The following is a 26793-nucleotide window of genomic DNA, read 5'->3' as shown; positions in this document are numbered from 1 at the left end:
TTGGTGGTTTGGATAATCCTGTACGGGGCTGTCGCATCAGAAAGCCTCCTTCCAAATTCAAGGATTTTGTTACCCACTAATTGATAATTCTTGTTTTTCTCTTTTGTGTAGTGGGTTGGTAATTGGAATGTTTAATGTTATGTGTTCTATGGGCCGTGCTTGGAGTGTGGGTCCTCTGGAGTTCGATCAACTTTTGCCAGTTTCGATTGAAGTTCGGAGAGTGTGCCGCTCCTTGCCGTGGCTGAAGCTATTCAACTAATAAAACATCTTCTTGCCTTAAATACGTTTTCCTGCGTGGTACATTTATACTTACCACATAGACCCACTTGAAATTTGACAGACGTTAAGCATGTATATAGCATACTGCAGTAGTTATGCCAAGTTTTGTGGAGATCCATCAAGGAGGGCAAAGTTAAAAGGGGGGAAAACAATGCCATGTACCAATAACTTTTTGTACCCTTTAATGAATCCGCATGAAACTTGTCAGAATGTTAGCACATTAAGCTAATTGCAGCAATCTCAAGTTTTATACAGGTCCAAAAAAGGGGAGGCCAAAGTCACATGGGAGATAGGGTCAAAAAATAATTTCTTTGCTAAAAACTTTGGCACATTTTGGGTCGCCATAAAACCTAAATGTTTAGCTTACTCTTGATATTTTGAGTTTCATGCAAACCTGTCGAAGGGGGGAGCACTTGACGGTGGTCTGAAAAGCAGAAGTTCCCTTTTTATATCGCATTTGATCTGTGTACATAAAGAAACATTGAACGAAAATACATCAGACCTGGTATGAAATTAAACTTCACTCAAGTAAATGCCTTTGCTTATTTCAGTGGCGTAGCTAGACCTACTGCCACCCGAGGCAGACCCTGGTGCAGGTAGGAGCGGGAGGGAGCGTCAGATGGACAACTTGTACCGGGGGGATAGTGATAGTTGACAGACATGACTTGCTCACCTCTGCCACCCCCAACACAGCCCCCTAGCTATGCCACTGGCTTATTCTGGTGTAAATCCATTCAGTAGTTTTTGAGAAATTAGCTTTATGCTAATGTGCTGGGGGACTTGATAGAGTTAAATGTTAAAGACAAGGAAGCTGTTAGGTTCCTGTAATGAATTTTGGGTCCTCTGTACCAAAGTTGGGTCTGCAAACACCTTAAAGCATGATCCATAAATCCTGAAAAATATATCTAAAAAAATACAGTTCCCACCCAATCACTACACCAACCTGTATGCAACACACAATGGCAGTATGTAGCAGGTTAGCAAATTAAATCATTTTTGGTATGCCCCAGAACTGTGCCCCCATTGATGGATTTGCAGAAAATATAATATTGGTAAACTAAATACGGTAAGGGTCTGCAAAATGCCATACCACCATGAGGACCTTATAAAAAACACGCAGTAGTATTGTACACATAAGCTCCGGTGCACACAGTCAAAGGCTGAATGTAGAGGGGTTGGCAGTTCGTGGTGATTTGGGTGCAGGGTGTGACTCGTGTCCTGCCATGGGCCTAACCCCTACTGTGCGGTACCAGCAAAGTACTCTGCCCCTGGTTGATTAGGTGCAGGAGAATAGGACACTTTGGGCCAGATGTATCAAAGGGTTTTGCCCATTCTGTGTCTATGGGGAAATATGTTGATACATATGGCCCTGTACCCCCACACTTTACACATTCCACATTACAACGCAATTTGCTATTCGAACTCCACCGTGGCGTTACTTTGGGGAATGCGTTGTTATAGTTTGCAGTGTAAAGCCCTGCGTTGTAAAATATTTTGCAGTGTAAAAACAGCGGGGTAATGGCACTGCGGATTAACGCATGCAGGGTAGAGGATGTTTCCTGTGCAGGACCTAGCAGCAGGCCAAGCCTTGCAGGAAAACCTTGTTGCGCTCAGTTCATGTGCAGTGGCACTTGGATGTCTGCCTTGGGCTGACAGAGGGCTTGACTGATACCCAGGTCCTGTGGTTAACACTTGCTGCACACAGCTGAAGTCCATGTGGTTTGGGTGTTGGCCATGCAGAAACTGACCTAGAAACTGCATTTGGTGTGTGTGTTAAGGTTTACATGGAAGTTGTGCGAGTTATGGATTGCTCTTCTAACTATAACTTCGGAATTTCAGTGATTCTTTGGTTTCAGTTCAAAAATTGGAAGTTTGCGAGCCCACTAATTAACAGGAAAAGCTGAGCCAGAGGAGAGCCAATTGTCTGGCTTGGATCTTAGAGTCTGCGCAAGAGCCGAGCCATGAAAATGTTTGCTATGTAAATCGTACAACAGACATCACATAAATAATGATAAAGTCTCTTCAAAATTCAAAAGCATTTATTTAACATGTGGTAGCTTTGACATTAATATGTCACTTTATAGCACTGCACTGAGAAATACATATTTAAAGTTGCGGGATCACCAGAATGAAAGATAGCAAGAACTAAAGTCCATACTATTGTATGCTGAAATGAGAGAAGACTAAAATCAAATCAATCTTGCACCTAGCCTACTTCCAGAAAGGCGCACAGGTGTTGATATATCTCATCGCCTACCATGGCATACCACTTGCCTAGCATCACAGTGGTTAAGAGCAATTCTACATGGAACCCCTGTTAAAGGTGGCAAAACAAAGGCAGCAGTAGATTACTGCTCCTTGTGATATGTGCCTATTATCTTCATAGCACAAATGAGCATAGCCAGTAAAAATGAGACTGCACCAAATATGTAATGTCCCACAACAAATCCAATAAAAATAAAAGGAAGTTTGCATAGTAGAGTGTAGTCTTTAGGAATATAACCCCAATGTTATTGCACGCGGTTACTGCCAGCAAAACGATAAATCTTGAAGGCCCTTTTAATCTCTTCCGCATGAATCCACCAGATATGAGATTTTTAAGGAGGTGATTACAAATTCCCCAGAGTGTTCCAGAGGAAATTGTGCATGAAAAGAGAGCACAGCAGATTTTATTTCTGATTTTATTCCACTCCGCCCAATACTTCTTTGGTTTTCTATATGGCTTAAGAGTGAGCTAGAATTTGATAGAAAGATTGTGATCAACTGTATCAATATGGATCTGAGCCACCCAATACCATGGCTAAGCTATGTAAAACAACTCTAGGGGTGTTGGGCAAGCCTCAGCTGTTCAGCCTCCCAGAGTTAATCTCTAAATTGGACGTAGCTTGCATCAAAGAGACCTTTAGGCTAACCACAAGAGAGGTAAGGCTTCAATCGGCCCAACATAAAGACAGTGACAAGCACTTTATGATGGTGAAATCCACAAATAAAAAGGAGATGTATTATATTCTGGATATGTCAGCCCAGCATAGAAGACTGTTAATGTTCTTTCGATTAAACTTGTTTCTGCAGTTGTTGATGGGGTAATAATACCTTTTCTTAATAATGCACTTTTCATAAATTGTAAAAAGATATCTATGATGATTATTATTATATTAATGGTTTTAGGTGCCCCCCCATTATTTCCTACTAACATAGTGGGCCCTAAAATGTAGGTTTTTGTTTGTTACGTTTTATTAGGATGAGTGGCCACACTGTTCATTCATAACTATCTCTTCCTTATTATTAGATGTCTCTTATTTTTTTGCTGCTATATTCTAAATAAGCTAGACAATCATTTTTGTATTTGCAATTTTTAGATAATTTTAATGTATGCTGCTTTTCATCTAGATTTCTTCTGGGGTGTTTTATGCTTATATATGAATTTGTAGCTTCTGGATAGCTCATGTATTTACTAAAGAGTTTTAACTGTTAATTGATTGTACTATGCTTTTATGATTGCTATTGCAAATTGAATAAAGGAAATTTAACTTGACTACTTGATATCTAGATGACATATATACCTGTAAAGAAAAATAAATATACTCAATTTTCACTGTTGTCGGATCACCAGAAGTAAAAGATTGCAAGGACCAAAGTCCATACTATTGTATGCTGAAATGAGAGAACAAAAAATCGAATCTATCTTGTATTTAACCTATTTCCATTAAGGCAGACAGGTGTAGGTAGGTATATATATCTCATCACCTTCCCTGACATACCACTCGCCTAGCATCACAAGGGTGAAGAGCAATGCTCCAGGAACTCTACACAGTACCCCTGTTTAAGGTGGCAAAACAAAGTCCGCAGTAAATTACTACTCCTTGTGATATGTACATATTATCTTCATAGCACACATGAACATAGCCAGTAGAAATTAGATTGCACCAAATATGTAATGTTCCACAACAAATGTCTCAGCATTCCATATAAAAATAAAAGGAAGTTTGCATAGTAGAGTGTAGCCTTTAGAAATTCGGGAATTTGAATAATGTCACACAAAGGGCCTGATGTACGGCCCTATTTTGCATGCGCAAACGGTTTTGCGACCTGTTTGCGTAAGCAAAATCTAATAGGGCCATGTACAATCCCTATTTAGCGAGTCGCAACTTTTTTGTGACTCGCTAAATAGGAATTGCGAGTCACTCTTAGGAAGGGGCATTCCAAGGCCGGCCCTTCCTAATAGCGAGTCAGAGGCCTAAGTAAGAATGTTTTGCGACCGTAATTGCAGTCACAAAACACTCGCAAATTACCGCCCTCTTCAAAAGGGTGTTAAAGCACTCATAAATGGGAAGACCCCTTACGCTTTGCGAATGCAGGGGAAAACATTTTTTAGAGGCAGGCAGTTGTCCCAGGGACCACTACCTGCCCTTAAAAAATGAAACGAAAATGTTTCATTTTCCTTTGTAATAAGCATCTTGTTGTCCTTTAAGTAAAACGTGCAGCATTTAAAAAAAAATGGTTTATTGAAAAGCAGTCCCAGACATGGAGGTCTGCTGTGCCCAGCTGGCCACCATACCTGGGAGGGCCAGCCATTCCCAATGGGGTCGCAAATTGCGAGTGCCTCATTAATATTCATGAGGCATGCAATTTGCTACCCCATTGGAAATCGCAAACAGTGTCTGAGACACTGTTGTGCATTGTGATTTGCGACTCGCAATTTGTTGCAATTTGCGACTCGGGAATCACAATGGTCCTACATCTGGCCCTAAGTCGGCAGAATGGCATTGTTATATACCCCCAATGGTATTGCACCAGGTTACTGCAAGAATAACCCACAAGTCAATTGCAAGCAGGACTCATGAATCAGAGGTTTGCCAACAGTACAAAACTGCTGCCCAAACTAGAGCATGATGCAAAAGTACCATTACCAGACCGAAAAAAATCCTTGGACCTCCTCAGTAGCACTGAATAATCGGCCACATCTTGGAATGCTGAAGGGCCTTTGTAGGCAGGCTGTACCACACACGTACACGTGTGTGCGCCAGCAACCGCGAAGAGTCATGGGACTTGTGGTTTTCAATTATACCGATTTCCATGGCTTGTATTCTCCTGACGGTAGCATACGATACACAAATACTGCTAGTTTAAATACCGAGCAGCCTATCAAGCGTACCCTGCTAGTGTTCATGTCTTTGATGGGGCTTTCACCGGACGGCCTGTGACAATCATACTGCAACTTTATAGCCTATTAAATCAAACACAATAGGTTTTCGTACAACTAATATTTTGAACTCACATATTTGAAAGTACTTTAATATGTGATAATGAAGAAAAAGAGTTTTGGTGAAACTAAATATTTGCTTAAGATCACACAATTTAAGCAGGAAAGTTACGATTTATTTAGGTTTTTTGGGGTTTCACTTTGTACAAACCAGCCAGTACATGGATATCTACTTGTCTTTCTTTATGTATAAGGGGAATGTGACATAAAGGTATTGAAGCACTTTAGACTTTGCATCAGTACTAGTTGTGTTACACAAGATTGCCATTCATTGAGGGGCGTGGCTTAGGCACCACACAAGAGGGCCACATAGATGTGAAGCTCACCTCCTTACCGGAACCGCGGATAATTTTTTACATGGTTTGTTAGCCGTACCTACAGAAAAATGTATGTTTTCTCATGGTAAAACTTTGTGCTCATACTGGAATGTCGTCTGCACTGCAATAAATCAATTTTCATCATAAATAAACGGATGTCATTTTGTTTTCTACCGCTCTGATGGCTTGGATGCAGATAATGATGGCGGTAACCTGGTGCGACTTTCTCTCTGTGAGTCTTTCATTTTCTGCCTGATGCTTCCTACTTCTTTTTTTTTCGATTTTAGACATAAATATCTTCCTCCACTTTTTTATTTTAAAACATCCCACTGTCTGAGTTACTGAAGTGTCAAGGCTTTTCATATTCCTGTTCTGCCTCATTTAACATTTTCACTATAACCTGCTATCAAAACTCTGGTGACAATTTACATTACTTGGTTATTGAACCCTTTTGCCTCATTCTAATGTAAGGCACTTTTGGATTCATTGACGATGCCATTTTGTAAACTCATGCATAGAATGTATTGTTTTCCTCTATAAATTTTTCACAAGTATTTTGGTGGCTACATCCAAAGCATACAATTTGACAATGCTTCTGCTTCACTTTTCCATGAGTCTCTTTTTGGAGTAGAAAGATCAGCATGTACACTTTCAAATGTTAACAACAACACTCAATTCTGCACCACCGACATTCTTGACTTATTAAATAATCTTCATATGCTACAAACTTTTCTTTTATGGGCAGAATTAGGAAGATTGTTTGTTCCAGTAAGAGTCACTCTATTAAAATACTGGATGCAGGTTAGTCTTCTTGAGAAAATGTAATGGAGGGTACGAGTTCCTATTTTGATATGGTACAATCTGATAAATTTTTATCCATAATCACCTATAATACTCCTTTGAAGCCGCACTCTGTGAATAAAAGGTTCAAGCGTGACCCCCTTCTCTATATAAATCCTCTAATCCTATATCTTTAGAAACCAAGCTAGAGGAAATTAGAGCCCTACGGTGATTTATTGAAGAAACAAATTCAAGGATTCAGACTCTTGATGATAAATGGGTGTCTATAGAGTCTAGGATAACATCAGTGGAGCAGAGGGTCAGTGATATTCAAGATGAAGCTACTAAAATCTCAATGTTGGAGAAAGACATCGTCATCCTTAAAATGCGCTCTGAAGATCTCGAGAACAGGAATAGATGCAGTAACTTATGTGTATATGGTCTTCCAGAAGGCATTGAATGAGAGAATACTGTATCCTTCTTTACCTCTTTTATTAACCTAAGCTCCATGATATGCCTTCTTCCATGACTTTAAACATCCAGCACGAACTCTGACTGGATCCTCGCTTATTCTTCTCGTCAGCTCCTGTAATATCTTGTGGAGTGATTATTTTGTTTCTGGAGTTTATCGATCTCTTGAAAGAGCTAAACGCAGCCAAGGGGGACAGCGTTTACAACGCAACTTTTACAACGAAGTACCTTTACGACGCAACCATTACAATGCAACTTTTACAACGACTTGCGCTGGGGGGCTAGGGAATAGTTTTAATTTACTATCCAACACCTTCCCTACTATCCACGGGGACTGGAGTTGGAATAGTAAATTAAACTATTTACTATCCAGCGCCCCCCAACGCAAGTCGTTGTAACAACTTGCGTTGTAAAACTTGCGTCATAAAGGCATGCGTTGTAACGACGTACATCCGCAGCCAAAGCTAAGAAAGAACTTATGTGGTCAGGTGTGAACACATATTTCACAAGAGGTCTCTTCTGCTACAGGCAACAGATGGAAAGACTTTCTTAATCTTCGTCCGGCATTATGTCTTATGGGAGCTTGTTATGACTTATTCCATCCTTGCACTTTCAAAGTCCCTTTCCAGAACAAGACAACTTCATACAATGCTCCAACAAAGCTCAGACACTATTCAATCTCATTCAACTGCCTCTATAGACTTAGTGGGTCCTTCTTCGTGTAGAGATCTTTAGTATTGTTTTATTGCAGTTCAAACCAATTTTATTCTTCCAGAGGTTATCTCTTAGTGGATGTTTGTCTTGTAGTTCAATATCTATTTTTCCTTTCTTCATATTCTTTTGCAGGTGATCAAGAATTGTTCTATTCTTGTTTCCCTTTTTATATATCATCCCTCTGTGGTACAGTGCCCCTTGGTTGGTCGTGCCGTCTTCATATGTGCCTCACCACCCCATTTTCCTTCTTGCCTTTTAAGAAGGTATTCGTTTTTAGTTGCCAGTTTTTGACATGCACTGTCTTCTATTTTTCTATTTCCTTATTTTTCTTTATTTCCTTTTTTTGTTCTATTTTCTTCATTTTTTTTCTCATTCCATGCCGTCTCCTCCCTTATATTTTAAATCTCTTATGTTGTTATGTTTGACCGATTACTTTTAAATACATTGATTGTTGATCACATTCAAAGTTGTTTCATGGAATGTGAAAGGATTTGTTAACCCAATAAAAAGGCAGAAACGTTTATCGCATTTGGCTACATGTAATCCAGATATAGCTCTCCTTTAGGAGACTCACCTTACTGAATGAGAGGCATTGAAACTCAAACACAATTGGTTAGGTTCTGTTTTTGTTTCACCAGCTCTTAATAAGGAAAATAGAGATATCTTTTTATATTTTTTTTAACAGTATGCAACATGTATGGACCGATTTTGACCCAATTTATTTAAGAAATGTGTTCAATATAAATATGATTTTCTTATACTAGGTGGTGACTGTAACCAAATTGTTGATCCTTTTTTAGTTCGACAATCTCAAGTTCGAATTGTTCCTCTACAAAACACACAAACAATTTAAATCCACTATTTCCCAATGTCATCTAACAGACACTTGGAGACAGTGCAATCCTTCCATAAAATACTCTTACACAATTAGACCATATTTTTGTGAGCCAGCCCCTTTCACAAAACCTTCCTCTATTGAACCTATTGTTATTTCTGATCATACCCCAGTAGTTGCTGCTGTGGTCTTATTTCCAGCACATCCCAAATCAGGTAGGTGGAAGTTTAATAACTGTCTTTTAGAGGATCCTATTTTTTTGTACATCTATCAGTTCCTCTGCGGATTAATGTTTTCGGCCTTAATGCGAAATCAGAGGGATCTCCCTAATTACTATAGGACACCTTTAAGGCTGCTCGAGGTTTTTTTTTGTAATTCTTCTTATTAGTACAATAGGCAGGTACATCAACAGTTTTACAATTTTGACCACCTGGACCTGCTTCCGGACGGTCGCTCCACCAGGTTCCTCCTGTGCTTCCCTGGTATCGTTTTCTGCGCACTGTTCACTATTCTGCCGCTGCCTAACATTGTAGCGCCTCACCTGCATAGCGCTTTTAGTAATTACCTGCATAGCGCTTTTAGTTATTACCTGCCTCTCGCAACGCGACCTCGCTCAGCTTTTGACTTGACTATTGGCTTGTGTTATATTCTGTAACTGTGTTGATAGTGTTTATTTCACCAGCGCTTGGGCTTGAATTGCGCTTACTGCTAACTCGCTGCATTTTTGTTATCAGTGCTACCCCTGCCTGCCTTCCCTCGGACCCTCCATTTTGCTGCTGTTGTTCTCCCCTGACCCGCCCCTCAGCCACACTACCGCCTCCCTGCTGCCCCTCCCACCCACGGTCATCGAGCCTTCCTCTCTCCCAGCCTAACTGTGACCACCTGGACCTGCTTCCGGACGGTCGCTCCACCAGGTTCCTCCTGTGCTTCCCTGGTATCGTTTTCTGCGCACTGTTCACTATTCTGCCGCTGCCTAACATTGTAGCGCCTCACCTGCATAGCGCTTTTAGTAATTACCTGCATAGCGCTTTTAGTTATTACCTGCCTCTCGCAACGCGACCTCGCTCAGCTTTTGACTTGACTATTGGCTTGTGTTATATTCTGTAACTGTGTTGATAGTGTTTATTTCACCAGCACTTGGGCTTGAATTGCGCTTACTGCTAACTCGCTGCATTTTTGTTATCAGTGCTACCCCTGCCTGCCTTCCCTCGGACCCTCCATTTTGCTGCTGTTGTTCTCCCCTGACCCGCCCCTCAGCCACACTACCGCCTCCCTGCTGCCCCTCCCACCCACGGTCATCGAGCCTTCCTCTCTCCCAGCCTAACTGTGACCACCTGGACCTGCTTCCGGACGGTCGCTCCACCAGGTTCCTCCTGTGCTTCCCTGGTATCGTTTTCTGCGCACTGTTCACTATTCTGCCGCTGCCTAACATTGTAGCGCCTCACCTGCATAGCGCTTTTAGTAATTACCTGCATAGCGCTTTTAGTTATTACCTGCCTCTCGCAACGCGACCTCGCTCAGCTTTTGACTTGACTATTGGCTTGTGTTATATTCTGTAACTGTGTTGATAGTGTTTATTTCACCAGCGCTTGGGCTTGAATTGCGCTTACTGCTAACTCGCTGCATTTTTGTTATCAGTGCTACCCCTGCCTGCCTTCCCTCGGACCCTCCATTTTGCTGCTGTTGTTCTCCCCTGACCCGCCCCTCAGCCACACTACCGCCTCCCTGCTGCCCCTCCCACCCACGGTCATCGAGCCTTCCTCTCTCCCAGCCTAACTGTGACCACCTGGACCTGCTTCCGGACGGTCGCTCCACCAGGTTCCTCCTGTGCTTCCCTGGTATCGTTTTCTGCGCACTGTTCACTATTCTGCCGCTGCCTAACATTGTAGCGCCTCACCTGCATAGCGCTTTTAGTAATTACCTGCATAGCGCTTTTAGTTATTACCTGCCTCTCGCAACGCGACCTCGCTCAGCTTTTGACTTGACTATTGGCTTGTGTTATATTCTGTAACTGTGTTGATAGTGTTTATTTCACCAGCGCTTGGGCTTGAATTGCGCTTACTGCTAACTCGCTGCATTTTTGTTATCAGTGCTACCCCTGCCTGCCTTCCCTCGGACCCTCCATTTTGCTGCTGTTGTTCTCCCCTGACCCGCCCCTCAGCCACACTACCGCCTCCCTGCTGCCCCTCCCACCCACGGTCATCGAGCCTTCCTCTCTCCCAGCCTAACTGTGACCACCTGGACCTGCTTCCGGACGGTCGCTCCACCAGGTTCCTCCTGTGCTTCCCTGGTATCGTTTTCTGCGCACTGTTAACTATTCTGCCGCTGCCTAACATTGTAGCGCCTCACCTGCATAGCGCTTTTAGTAATTACCTGCATAGCGCTTTTAGTTATTACCTGCCTCTCGCAACGCGACCTCGCTCAGCTTTTGACTTGACTATTGGCTTGTGTTATATTCTGTAACTGTGTTGATAGTGTTTATTTCACCAGCGCTTGGGCTTGAATTGCGCTTACTGCTAACTCGCTGCATTTTTGTTATCAGTGCTACCCCTGCCTGCCTTCCCTCGGACCCTCCATTTTGCTGCTGTTGTTCTCCTCTGACCCGCCCCTCAGCCACACTACCGCCTCCCTGCTGCCCCTCCCACCCACGGTCATCGAGCCTTCCTCTCTCCCAGCCTAACTGTGACCACCTGGACCTGCTTCCGGACGGTCGCTCCACCAGGTTCCTCCTGTGCTTCCCTGGTATCGTTTTCTGCGCACTGTTCACTATTCTGCCGCTGCCTAACATTGTAGCGCCTCACCTGCATAGCGCTTTTAGTAATTACCTGCATAGCGCTTTTAGTTATTACCTGCCTCTCGCAACGCGACCTCGCTCAGCTTTTGACTTGACTATTGGCTTGTGTTATATTCTGTAACTGTGTTGATAGTGTTTATTTCACCAGCGCTTGGGCTTGAATTGCGCTTACTGCTAACTCGCTGCATTTTTGTTATCAGTGCTACCCCTGCCTGCCTTCCCTCGGACCCTCCATTTTGCTGCTGTTGTTCTCCCCTGACCCGCCCCTCAGCCACACTACCGCCTCCCTGCTGCCCCTCCCACCCACGGTCATCGAGCCTTCCTCTCTCCCAGCCTAACTGTGACCACCTGGACCTGCTTCCGGACGGTCGCTCCACCAGGTTCCTCCTGTGCTTCCCTGGTATCGTTTTCTGCGCACTGTTCACTATTCTGCCGCTGCCTAACATTGTAGCGCCTCACCTGCATAGCGCTTTTAGTAATTACCTGCATAGCGCTTTTAGTTATTACCTGCCTCTCGCAACGCGACCTCGCTCAGCTTTTGACTTGACTATTGGCTTGTGTTATATTCTGTAACTGTGTTGATAGTGTTTATTTCACCAGCGCTTGGGCTTGAATTGCGCTTACTGCTAACTCGCTGCATTTTTGTTATCAGTGCTACCCCTGCCTGCCTTCCCTCGGACCCTCCATTTTGCTGCTGTTGTTCTCCCCTGACCCGCCCCTCAGCCACACTACCGCCTCCCTGCTGCCCCTCCCACGCTCCGCCCCCTCCACCATCCATTTATGGCCAATGGTCCCACGCGCAGCGTCCACGCGCTTCGGCCTCGCCGAAGGTGCGCCAAAGGTAAGCCCGTCTACGCCCGTCCGCGCCTGGACCACGCCCAGCGCCAGACCCCCTGCCCCTCGCGCTACCCATCCCCCCCGCGTCACCTACGATGCCGCCACCCTCCTAGCCCTTAACCCCGGTCGCGCCCCCAACTGCGTCCAAGCCGCTCCTGGACGCACCCATGGACCTTTCTCATGCTACTCCTGCAAATTCAGCGGCACCGACAACATCTCCGCTACGACCACAACACAGCCTCCCGACCCCAACCACCTAGAATGCATCCTTCTCAACACCCGCTCGGTCCACAGGCACGCCATTGACCTTTGGAACCTACTAGACACCATCTCTCCTGACGTCGCCTTCCTAACGGAAACATGGATGAACGCTTCCTCCGCCCCTGACATCGCCATCGCTATCCCTGATGACTATAAGATCACACGCAAAGACCGCACCGACCATACAGGAGGAGGAATCGCTATCGTCCATAAGAAATCAATCCGCATCTCAACCAGCTCTGACACCAACCTCGCTAACTCCGAACACCTTCACTTCCAGATCCACATCGACCCCAAAACCACACTCCGAGGCACCCTCCTCTACAGACCACCAGGACCCCGCGCAAAATTCAGTGAAGACATCACAGACTTCATCACTCCACACGCGCTCCCCTCCAAAGATTACATCCTTCTGGGAGACCTCAACTTTCACCTTGAAAAGATCAACGACCGCAACACCGCCACCCTCTCGGACAACCTCGCCAACCTCGGACTTAAACAACTGGTCACCTCCCCCACCCACATCGCAGGTCACACACTCGACCCCATCTTCACCTCCAGCAACCATGTCTCCTTCAGCCACACTACGGATCTCCTCTGGACTGACCACAGCTGCGTTCACTTCACCTACAACAAGCCGAAACCCATCATCCACCTCCAACCAACTCTACAAAGAAACTGGAACAAAATCACCACGGAGCAGATCTCCACATCGCTCCTTCTAACCTCCCCAGCCCTCTCTTCTAACGCCAACGAAGCCGCCTCCAACCTCACCCTATGGTTGTCCAACACCGCCGACACCTTAGCACCACTGAAAAAACGTCAACACAAACTTGGCATCAAGAAGGCCTCATGGTTCAACGATGACCTCAAGAAGTCCAAGAAACTCTGCCGCTCCCTTGAAAAGGCCTGGAAAAAAGACCCATCCACCAGCACCAAGGACGCCTTCAAAAGCGCCATCCGTACTCACCACCAACTGATCCGAAAAGCCAAGAAAACAGCATTCAAGGATCGACTTGACAACAACGCCCACAACAGCAAGGAACTTTTCAACATCATCAAGGAATTTTCCAACCCCTCGGCCAACTCCAACGACATCACCCCCTCTCAAACCCTCTGCGATTCCCTAGCCTCTTTTTTCCACAACAAGATTGCTGACATCCACAACAGCTTTGACAACCAACCCGGAAGCCAACCCACCCTACCATCAGCTGACCATCTTCCCCCTGTTAACACCCTTATAGCCTGGAACCCAATCTCCACTGAGGACACCATCCGCCTGATGAATTCCATCCACTCTGGATCCCCCACAGACCCATGCCCTCACCACATCTTCAACAAAGCAGACTCCGTCATAGCTCCGCACCTCCGAGACGTCATCAACTGCTCCTTCCATTCCGCTACCTTCCCAGAAGACTGGAAACACGCTGAACTCACCGCCCTTCTGAAAAAACCAACAGCAGACCCCACCGAACTCAAAAACTACCGCCCCATCTCGCTTCTTCCATTCCCGGCCAAAGTCATCGAGAAAGCTGTCAACAACCAGCTCGCCGCCTTCCTCGAAGCCAACAAATCACTCGACCCCTCACAATCTGGCTTCCGAGCCAAACACAGCACTGAGACCGCCCTCATCGCAGCAACAGACGACATTCGAACTCTACTGGACAATGGAGACACAGTCGCCCTCATCCTCTTCGACCTCTCTGCAGCCTTCGACACAGTCTGCCACAGCACCCTTTTACAACGCCTCAGAAACATCGGAATCCAAGGAAAGGCACTGGAATGGATCACCTCGTTCCTCACCGGAAGAACCCAGAGAGTCCGCCTCCCACCATTCAAGTCCGAGGCCTCTGAAATCATCTGCGGCGTACCACAAGGATCCTCACTCAGTCCCACCCTCTTCAACGTATACATGAGCCCCCTCGCGGCCATCGCCCGCCAACACAACCTCAACATCATCTCTTACGCGGATGACACTCAACTGATCCTATCTCTCACCAAGGACCCCAGCACCGCCAAAACTAACCTACGCGAAGGAATGAAAGAAGTCGCCGAATGGATGAAACAAAGCCGCCTGAAACTGAACTCAGACAAAACAGAAGTCCTCATCTTAGGTAAATCCCCCTCTGCATGGGACGACTCCTGGTGGCCGGAAGCCCTCGGAAATGCACCCATCCCGACAGACCACGCACGGAACCTTGGCGTCATCCTGGATTCTTCACTCTCAATGAACAGACAAGTCAGCGCCGTATCCTCTTCCTGCTTTAACATTCTTCGCATGCTCAAAAAAACTTTTCGCTGGATCCCCACCGAAACAAGGAAAACGGTCACCCACGCTCTAGTCACGAGCCAACTGGACTACGGAAACACCCTCTACGCAGGTACCACCGCTAAACTCCAGAAGAAACTACAACGAATCCAAAACGCCTCAGCCAGGCTCATATTAGACATCCCACGCAACGAACACATCTCTGGTCACCTTAAAGACCTCCACTGGCTACCCGTCAATAAGAGGATTACTTTCCGTCTGCTTACCCACGCACACAAATCACTCTACGACATCGGACCAGATTGCCTCAACTCTCGACTGTCCTTCTACACCCCCTCCCGCCAACTTCGCTCTTCCAGCCAAGCCTTCGCCACTGTACCTCGCATCAACAAGACCACCATGGGAGGCAGATCCTTCTCATACCTGGCTGCCAAAACATGGAACTCACTCCCCGCTTACCTTCGCCTCACCCAGAATCACCTAGCGTTCAGAAAGCAGCTTAAAACGTGGATATTTGACAAATAATCCTCCTCCCCCTCCTAAGCGCCTTGAAACCCTCTGGGTATGTAGTGCGCTATATAAATTTTATGACTTGACTTGACTTACAATACTTTCGTTAAGGTAAGACATTGCAGGCAGAAATCAAGAAATAAACATAGCTACGATCAGTGGTTTGGTTTTAAACCTCTTATTTTCAGCTCTTGACCGTCACAAGCCTGGGATGTGGTAAGAGGTGGTGTGCATATATTGCCCCTGGAGGAGTGCCGTTTGCACGAGGGTTTATTATTGATTTTGTTTAAAAAAAGCAGAAACAACTTGCCAAACTACATAAGCCCCTATTATCTAATATTAAACGTTGTGGCGCGGTGTAATTAAGGGATCGGAGACCAAAAGATATTCTATAAGGTTTTTATTTTTTATTTTTATAGAGTCTTTTGTAATGGGGGGAAGGGAACCCATCTTGAGTCAAGTGTGGTGATTCTATATGGAAGGCTTCTCCACCGTAGGTCTGTTCCTTCAGGGTTGTTTTGCTCCATCAAACTTCCTTCGGGTGATGCTTCTCCTCTCCCGTGGGATGTATGTGAAAAGAGAAAATAACCGGTTGTCAGGACCTCTATTTTCATTTTTTACGCAATTGCCCAGGGAACCAGGGGGTGTTCAGGGGTCACCGCTGCTCGTGTGACAAACACAGAACTTCTCTCGTGTCTATGTGGGAGATGTGGTAAGGGTGGTTTGTAAAAGGGGAGGTATGGCAAATAGGGACAGAGAACACTATTTACAGAGTTCGGTAAGGACACAGGAGTTTGGTTGCAGTATCTTTATTTAAAAGAGGTACCGCGCTTCCCGACCCACTCCGACACCCTTTGCCGTACCTGGCTTAGCCACGCTCCTCCGGGAGCGTGGTTCTACGTTGCGCGATATCATTGGCCTCCTGGCTCAATAACACCTTCCGCCGCTGCTGGTTGTCCCTCAGGTTGGTCTTCGGTTCTTCGCTGTTCAGGAACCTCTCCTGTCTCTTCTCGTACTCCTCCACTCGCCTCTCGGTAATCCTCGGTGACGTCACCCGCCGTCCTCGGTGTTTCCTCGATTTTAGCCTGTGAGATCGTGACTACGTCAGATGGGGGCCGGGCCTCTTCTTGGGTATACGCCCAATTAAAGGAGCCTTTGTTTTCTTCCTCTTCTGGTGTAATCCACAACGGGCTGTTCTCGTCACTCCATTCACTCTGTGGGGAAAGAACAGAAGGTGACAATGGTGTAGGAACAGTCCACCATTCTTTATCCGTATTCTTTAGGGGGGTCATCTTCTCCTCCTGGCTACAAACGTCTAGAACGCCAATTCTATACTTCCCCTTCAGATTCTACTTACATGAACTGGTTCATGTCAAATTTCAGTTTAATAAAATGACATCTGATAATGCATCCTCCATACTACTTAGGAATAGTGCTCGTTCCTATGGAGGACGTAAGAAAGTAGGAACATTTCTAGCTAATTATTAAAAAACCCACAAACGATGCACCATAATAGACCCAATCTTCTAATGGGAAACAGTTGTCAAAGGATCAAGCTATTTTAGAGGAGTCAAGTTCCATCAAAACCTATTTACTCCAGAAACTCCTGCTCACCCTTCTCTTACTGATGCATTTGTGAAGGATACCAACCCTCCTAACCATGATTCTATCAATTGATCATCCCTTGAAGGTGTTTTAATGTTTTAAGAAGTTCTCAAAGCTCTCAATTTGCACAAAAAAAAGTAAAACTCCAGGATCAGATGGATTTACAGTTGAATTTTATTCACATTTCTCGAACATTCTGCTCCCGAATATCTTACAGCTCTTTCAGTTCATTTATTCTTCTGGTTCTGCTGGTTGTACTTTTCAGGAAGCTATGATATGTCTTATTCATAAGGTTGGTTGAGATCCTAGGCAATGCAAAAACTAGCGACCTATTTCCCTTGTAAATGTTGATTATAAAATATTTGGCAAGTTAATATCTTTAAGTCTAGAACCAGTTTTACAAAATTTGTTAGGCAAGGAGCAATCTTGCTTTATTAAGGGTAGACTGGCCTCTGATTATTCTAGAATATTTTTGAATGCATTAAATAATGACTCGTCTCTCTCTTACCCATTGGTTGCTGTTGCTATTGATGCAGAGAAAGCTTATGATAGAGTTGATTGGTCCTTTTTACTTAAGTCTTTTTCCCCGGCATGGTTTTGGCCCTAATATTATTTCTCCTATCTTTTTGTTACATAAGGCACCCTCAGCCTCTGTATGGGTTAATGGGTGGCCTTCCCAATATTTTTCTTTACATGGAGCGGTTCAACAGGGTTGCCCTTTGTCTGCACTCTTTTTTGTTTTAGCCCCTGAACCCTTTTTGTCCAAAATTCTTGATAATAAGTTAATAACAGGATTTCAGTGTGTATATAAACACTTGAAATGTTCAGCATACACTGATGGCATTATTCTTTTCTTTTCCAATCCTAAACATGCTATCCCTGCCTTACTTCATGAAATTTCTCAATTTTCTTTATTATTGAGCTATAAAATAATTTCAGATAAAACTGAAGTCTTCCCCATTCCCGTATTTTGCCATACACACTGTTTTGAGTCTATTGGTTTCCATTGGAATACTTCTAAAATTAAAAATTCAGGTATTTGGTTCACTAATTCTATTAAAGAATCGGCTTTATCAATATGAAAGAAGAAATAAATAGAATTGATAAGGTGGTCTCTTCCTGGCATCCTATATTTCTTTCCTGGTAGGGCCAACTTGGCTCCATTAAGTTGATGATCCTGTTTTTTATCTGGCATACATTTGTAACCCTCATTGCTGGTAGGCCTCCATGTACTAAACCTTTTTCTGGCTGTTAGGGGTAGTTCACGCATAGGCCCCTGTAACCTTTTGCCCACATACGGTATCCACTTCAAATTTGCGTCCTTTCCTTCCAACATTGTGAAGATTTAAAAGGTTCCCAGGATTTGTGGATTCCCCTAGAGAGGACAGAGAAAGTAGGCAAAATACAGCTACATTTTAGATTTTTTGGTAAAAATGGGGAAAAAGTGCTGCAGAAGAAAGCGTCTGTTTTTTCCCCTAAAAATAGTATCACCAAAGGGGTTGTGGTGCTAAAATCACCATCTTCCCATCTTTCAGGAACAGGCAGACGCTTGTCAGAAAACCAAACTTTTCTACACAGTTTTGGTATTCTACTGGGACATAGAGGGTGTGAACCCAATAATGGATCCTGGAAAGCTATACATTTCTGAAAGGTAGCTAAAATTCTGATTTCAGCAACAGGTTATTTGTATAGATCCTGTAGAAACTAGCAGTTGATATACAAATATATTGAAATTGAGTTGAAAAAGACAGCCATTTGTGCCAATGTTTCACCTGTAACTTCCTCTAAGTATGGCAGAATTTTTAAAGTAATATACTGTTATGTCCGCTGGATCCTTCTGGTTGCGGTTATATATAGGACTTGTGGGCTTACCAAGAACCTGAGGTACCAGAGCCAATAACCGAGCTGCTCCTTGCAATGATTTTTCATTGTGTACCGGGTATATTTCAATTGATTTTGTAAAATATAAGGAGTGAAAAATAGGTATCAAGGACAACTACGTATTTCTGAAATGGAAACAAAATTTAGAGTTTAGAAGCAGTGGTTGTTTGCTCATCTCCCTAATTGTTTGTGCCCATACTAGCATGTGAATTAGAGGATATTGTTAAGAAAATTACTTCTTTTTTACTTATTGCCTTACATTTGGAAGGCAACAAATCATAGAAAATCAATTGGTAATAACACTTGTTCTACAATTCTGTGTTCACCTAAGTCTCCCAATAAAAAATGGTACCTCACTTTTGTCTGTAGGCCTAGTGCCCGCGAGAGGAAGCGGCCTAAACGCAACTTGGCCATATCACATTTTTCCAGTTAAAACGTACCCTTTTTTTGCAATGTGTCTAGCTGTGGATGTTGAACCTTCGCTCAACCAGGTACTAGGAAAACCTAGCAAACCTGTACATTTATTTTAAACTAGACAACAAGGGGAATCCAGGATGGGGTGGCTTGTGTGGCTCTCACCAGGTTCTGTTACCCAGAATCCCTTGCAAACCTCAAACTTTGTAAACCCAGAATCCCTTGCAAACCTCAAACTTTGTAAAAAAAACAAACACATTTTCCTCAATTTTCTATGATGGAAAGTTCTGTAATCTGCAGGGAGCCACAAACTTCCACCCACCCAGCATTCCCCTAAGTTTCCCGATAAAAATGGTTCCTCACTTGTATCGGTAAGGCCTAGTGTCCATGACAGGAAACACCCCAAAATGTACTGGGGACACCTCAAAATGATCCATCACATAACTATCTGGTTTTGCAAGGGAGTCACCTGCGTTTTTGGTCCTGGGCTCCGCGGCCATCTAGGGAAACCTACCAAATCCAAATCTAGTTTTCAGAAATGCCTGGGGTTGGTAGCTCTCCGTAGATGGCCGCTGAACCCGGGACCAAAAACACAGGTGACTCCCTCGCAAAACCAGGTAGTTTTGCGATCGATAATTTTGAAGTCTATTGTCTAAGACTGCCGTAGCCTGACACCGAGGTGGTCGATGCATGGTAATATTTTAAAGAACTGTTTATTTTAACTCACTACGAAAGTGTCCTCTATTCACGATATCTTAACCTTTTTATCGCTGCCATTCCTACCTGAGGCAGTAGTTGCACGCCAGTGCACCCCGGTCCATCACGGCAAGTGCCGCTTGTACGGAGGGTGCGGAGGGAGCGATCAGCACGCCCTCACTTCCGGGAGGGAGCCAGTGCCGGGGGTAAGCAGGCTAGTTGTTTTAAACCAGAGGCTACATTAAGCGGCGACAGAGCGGACATGGAGTCTATTGTCTAAGACTGCCGTAGCCCTGACACCGAGGTGGTCGATGCAAGGTAATATTTAAAAGAACTGTTTATTTTAACTCACTACAAAAGTGTCCTCTATTCACGATACCTTAACCTTTTTGTCGCTGCCATTCCTACCTGAGGCAGTAGCTGCACTCCAGTGCACCTCGGTACGTCACGGCAAGTGCCGCTTGTACGGAGGGTGCGGAGGGTGCGGTCAGCACGCCCTCACTTCCGGGAGTCAGCCAGTTCCGGGGGTGAGCAGTCTAGTTATTTTAAACCAGAGACTACATAACCCATAATAGAACGGACGCGCGCAGAGGGCACGCCAAAGGCAAGCCCGTCTGCGCCTGTCTGCTCCTGGCCCAAGCCTAGGGCCAGAACCCCTTCCCAAAGCAAAAATAAACTAACTAGGATAGTTTATAGTAGCATAGAAATGATGGAGCTGAGGACCAGTCTGGACTGCGTTATACTAAATCCGATGGCAGAAATCAAACACTGCCCGAGCGGTTCGCTAACCCTCAGCTACACACTATGTGGAACAGTATCTCAACAATGCTCGCATGTCGGGAAAAAGGCAAATAAAGTAGTCAATGCAGCTCTGCTAAACGCAAGGTCCTTAGTAAAACATAACAGAGAAGAGCCAACCTGATTGACACCCATGACCTAAATCTGCTGTTTATTACGAAGACGTGGGCAGACAAAACCTCAGATATAGATCTGGCACTAGCAGTCCCAGGGGGTTATACTATTCTTCGGGGAGACAGAAATGGGAAACGAGGGGGAGGGCTAGCCATCATCAGCAAAGAAGATTTACAGGTTCGAGGCTTGGCTACAGGTAGCATCCCAGATTGTGAGACTCTACCCTTCAAGATTGGCATCACAAAAAACTACACCTATGATGGCCTTCTGCTGTATAGGCCTCCAAAGGCAAAAAAAACCCTGTCACAATCACTTGGCCCTTTTCTTGAGTCCAGTATAAAAGGGGCAGACTACACCATACTGGGAGACTTCAATATCCACCTTGAAAAAGATACAGATAAAAGCACTACTAATCTTAAAGACAATGGCTAGCTGCTCCTTGACACAAATGGTCCAACAAGGAACACACACTGCCGGTCACACTCTGGATGGGATCTTTTCCTCCAATACTAATATTAAAATGGGCGAAGTAATCCCGTCCCATGGTCAGACCACAAAGCTATTAAATTCACCTTAACTATAGAACATGCAAAAACAACAAGGGCTACTCAGGGTAGGCACTACACCTACCAGGATTGGGATAAAATTGATATACCCAAATTACAGGAGCAGCTCAGCTCAACTTTATCAGATCTAGACCAAGACAGTAATATAGCCACTGACCAAGTAAACACCTGGATCAAAGCGGCGGTCCTAACGTCTACCCCCATAAAAAAGAAAAACTCTAAGAGGAAAAACATTTCAGAACCTTGGTTTTCAGAGAAGCTAAGACTACAAAAGCAGACATGTAGGCGGGCCAAAAGGAGATGGAGGGTTAGTTATGAGGTTATGGCTAAAGAAACCGACTGTAAGACATTAGCAACCTATAAAAAATTAATAGTTGAAGAAAAATCGGCCTACTTCGTAAAGAGAATAAATGAGGCCAAATAGAAGGCCGCACAGGATTATGTAATGAGCTGGGTCAATTCTTTGTTGACAAAGTGAAATTAATTTACGAATTCATCGCTACCTCTAATAACGTCAACCAGGCAAAGGACAAAACACACCGAAGACCTGATAGGTACACAGAACCTGTAAAAACAGAATTTCAGTTTACAGCCCCTTCCGCAGAACAAATCTGTCAACTAATACTGCCAACCAAGTCAGGGGGTCTTACGGACCCTTGTCCACCAAAGGTCCTACACATGTTCCCAGAGCTGCTCAGTGAACAACTTCAGCTGCTCTTCGCAAAGATATTACAGGCAAACTTTTTCCCGGATGCGTGGAAAACTGCATCGGTTCTGCCGCTGCTGAAAAAGCCTAACCTAGACAGGTCAGTACCAGCAAACCTTAGACCAATTTCAAGAATACCCTTTCCGGCCAAAATATTAGAAAAGCTCCTGAACACACAGCTAACTGGGTTCATCAGGGCCTCCCATGCCTTAGATGAATCACAATATGGGTTCAGGAGGAACATGGGACTAAAACCGCTCTGATTATGGCGGCGGAGGAGCTTAGGAATGTACTGGATGCAAGTGGGAAGGCTGCCCTGATCCTTTTCTGTTCTATTGGCAGCCTTCAACACTGTCAATCATGACATTCTCCTGGCCCGTCTAGAAGAAATAGGACTGCATGCATCAGCACTCGTACTGCTGGCCTCATTTTTGGGGGAGAGAACCTTCACTGTTAAGTTAGGGGATTACTCATCTAAATCCTTTAAATCCCCCTGGGGGATGCCGCAGGGCTCGTCCCTAAGTCCCACCCTCTTTAAACCCTTGCATGCTGATGACGGCCCCCATCCGTCATGCACTACGGCGCTCATGTGCTGATGCCGGCTGGGGGCCGATATAAACCCGCCCACTCGCGATTTTGCCGCACAGGCGCAGAATCGCGGCAGCATGCAAGGGGTTAATATATATGCTGCCCCATTAGCCACTATTATTAGGAACTGTGGATTTCTCCCCGTGTCATACGCTGATGACACCTAAATAGTGGTGGCAATCTCGAACAACAGAGATGAGACAGCAGACAGATTTAGGCTTTGTATGGACCAAGTCAGCCGCTGGATGCAATTAAACTGCCTAAAACTAAACGGGGATAAATCAGAGGTTATGCTGCTGGGGGTAGAACCAAGCATTTGGTCACATAAATGGTGGCCTTCAAGCTTAGGCAGCTGTCCGTCACCCATGGGCAAAGTCAGGAATTTGAGGTTCATGTTTGATTCCAAACTAACATTTCGAGCCCAGATTAGCAAACTCTCCTCCTATGTGTGGCACACCCTGAAGTTGATAACAAAGCTTCTGCCTTTTATCCCAATAGATACCTGCAAAACCCTAGTAACTATGCTGGCACTATCCAAAATGGACTACGAAAATGCTCTGTATGCAGGGCTTCAAAAACAATGACTGCTAAAACTCCAGTGCCTCCAAAACGCTGCAGCCAGGCTAGTACTGGACATCCCTAGGTTCGAGCCGGTAGCCCACAGACTAGGAATTCTCCACTGGCTCCCGGTTGAGAAAAGAGTTAAATTCAAGACACCCTGCCTGGCGTATAAGGCCTTGCAGTGGACAGGCTCACATTTCCTGAAAACAAACCTGAAACAGTAAAATCCGCCGAGGATACTCAGATTTAGCAGTGCAAAACTAATCCAGACTCCCAGATTCAAACAACTAAGATGTGGGGGGGGGGGGCTTTTTGCTGCATACAGCTAAAACCTGAAACGAGATACCAGTACCATTAAAAAATAGCCCATCACAGCTATTGTTTCGAAAGACTGTAAAAACCTGGCTCTTCTCAGCATAGTTCATCTCCCACCTCCGTCAGGCACAGACCCATTTAGTGCCAAGACACCCTAGGGCATTCATTTCGCTCTATAAATTCAGAAATCAAATCAAATCAAATCAAATCCGCAGTACGTTCTGGGCCATTTCCTGTTGCGGGCACTACGCCTACCCACTGGGTGCTGGGTGGTAGCAAATGTGTTGCAGCCTAGTGATCCCACAACTTTCCCACACAGAAAAGTGAGGAAAATTTGATGTAGTTTTTAGCTAAATTTGATGTTTACAGTGGAATCTGGGTAGATAAATGTTGGGAGATCCTCGCAAGCCGCACCTTCCTAGACTCCCCTGGGTATTGGGTTTTCAGAACAGTCTGGGTTTGGTAGGTTTTCCTAGATGCCCACCGAGCCCAGGACCAAAAACTCAGGTGACCCCTTTGCAAAACCAGGTCGTTTTATGCAAAATAGCAGTGCACCTCAGTTTTTGGTCCTGAGCTTGGCATCCATATTGGGAAACCTACCAAACCCATAAATTCTGAAAACTAACCACCCAGGGAAGTCCAGGGAGAACTAGCTTGTGTGGGTCACTCTCCATTTTCCTACCCAGAATCCCCTGCAAACCTCAAATTTTGGTAAAAGTCACCTTTTCCTCACATTTTTGTGCGAGAAAGTTGTGGGATCACAGTAACAGCACAAATTTCCTACTACTTAGCTTTCCCCTTGGTCTCCCGATAACAATAATACCTTATTTGTGTGGGTGGGCAAAAAGCCTGCGAAAGGGAAGGGCCAAAAACCTGTAGAGATTGAGGGCGGACCAAAGTGGGTCCAAAAGGGCAGTTTCTTTATGCGTTTTTAGGCTGACTCTGCTTTGGGCACCCACAACAGTATAGTATAATTTTGATTGATAGGCCAAGGGGAACACTGTGTGTTAGGAAATTTGTACTGGTGCAATATTCCTGCAACCTTCCCACACAGAAATGTCAGTAAAATGTGAGGTTTGCAGGGGATTCTGGGTAGAAAAAACACTCTGGGGGTTTACACAAGCCACACCGCCAGTCCACACACACCCAGGCATGGCCGTTGTGCTGGACATGCGGCGGGGTGGGCAGAGCTGGCAGGGGTGGTGGGGCGGTCACAGGTTTCACACATAAGAAAAATAAAAAATAAAAACGTGCCTGCTGCCAGCCGCATCGTGCTCTTCTCCTCATCTTCTCCAAGTGGCACAGGCACCTAAAATACCCTGCAGCCAATCCTGAAGCTGCTCTCAAACATGAGAGCAGCTTCAGGATTGGCTTGAACTCCCTCGATCAGCTCTCCAAGACAGTCAGTGAAAGCTGTCTCCAACCCAGCAACACCTGGGTTGGAGAGAGCTTTCACTTCACATGATAATTTTGATGGCCTGAGATGGCCAGCCAAACTGTCATACAGAGGGAAGGAAGTGCATATACCACTCTTCTCAGTCATCCCCACAGGCCCCACCCCCATGACTGAGCAAGAAAGAAAAAATAAAACAAGTGTTTATCATTGTTTTATTTTTCCTTTCCTGGCATATTTTTTGGGGGGCAATGCTCGTCTGCCATAGTGGAGGAGCTGCCGCTGACACACCACCAGCCAAGCACCATCCCTGCACACCACCAGGTAAGAACCATCCACTCACACTGCCTGCCAAGTGCCATCCATGCACCCCATCAGCCAGGCACCAGTCCACACACACCGCCAGCCAAGTGCCAGTCCATGCACACTGCCAAGCAAGCACAAGTCCAAACACACCGCCATGCAAGTACCAGTCAACACACACCACTACCAAGCGCTAGTCCACACACACACCACCATCCAAGTGCAAGTCCACACACACCGCCAGCAAAATGCCAGTACATACAGAGCCAGCCAAATGTCAGTACATGCAGACCGTCAGCAGAACTTCAGTTCACACACACACACACAGAACCTTTCCAAGGTATCTAGGGGTTTTCAGCCTCCCTTGGGGGTCAGATGAGCCTCAAAATATTGCTGATCTGCCCCAAGGGAGGCAGAAATAGCCAAAATGTGTCCCTTGACAAGGAGCGACCCTTGTCTATGGGGCCGCTCTCTGACATGCACATAAATATATCCCTGGTGTCTAGTGGGCTTTCTACCTCCCTGTTATACACCTCCATCTGGCCCCCAAGGCGGACAGAAAGACTGTCAAATGTGTGTTTGGGACCACTGGCATGTTAATTTTGGGCAGCACCTACATATAAAAAAACATAGTCCTTAGCTTCCTAATGGGCTTTCTGCCCCTGGGGGGGGATCATGTATTTTGTCTAAATAGTTTTGGAGGGATGGGGCACTGGCATTCCCATTTTGGGAAGCCCCCCCTCTTACATAAAAAAACATAATCCCTGGTGCCTTGTGGGTTTCTGCCACCCTGAGCAAGGCAGATAAGGGGTTATGGGCCCCACCTGCCTCCCAGGGCAGAAAGACTGTGGCAAATTTTGTAGGGGATGGGGGCATTGCATGCTGATTGTAGGCAGCCCACACTCCTCAACAATAAAAGGAATCGTCCCTGGCTGGCTAGTGAGCCACCTCCCACCCGGGGGGAACAGGGGGACTGATAAGGGGCTACTGCCCCCATCTGCCCCCAAGGGGGACAGAAAGGCTGTCCAATTAGTAGCGGTGCGGGCTGCCCAAAATGGGCATGCTAGTGCCCACACCCGTATTAAAATAAACATAATCCCTGGTGCTTAGTGGGCTTTCTGCACCTCCGGGGGGAGGTCATGGGCTATCACCCCATCTGCCTCCCAGGGAGGCAGAAATACTGTTGCAATTTTGTTTGAGGGGTGGAGGCATTGGCATTCCTATTTTGGGCAGCCCCACCCTAAATGAACATAAATAAAATCCCTTGTGCCTAGTGTGCTTTTCTGCCCCCCTTGTCCCCCATCTGCCCCCCCGGGGGGCGTAAAGACTGTTTCCAAATATATTTGGGTGGGGCCATGGTCTTGCCCTTGTGGAAAGCCCTACCCCTCTTTTATAAAAAAAAATCCCTGGTGTCTAGTGGGCTTTCTGCTCCCCCGTTGGCAGATCAGGGGTAATAACCCCTTTTAACTTCCAGGGGGGAGGGCAGAAAGACTATGGAGGTTGTTTGGTGGTGTGGGGGAATT

Source organism: Lissotriton helveticus, chromosome 5_1, assembly GCF_964261635.1.
Source record: "Lissotriton helveticus chromosome 5_1, aLisHel1.1, whole genome shotgun sequence".
NCBI lineage: Eukaryota > Metazoa > Chordata > Amphibia > Caudata > Salamandridae > Lissotriton > Lissotriton helveticus.
This window is presented reverse-complemented; position numbering follows the sequence as displayed.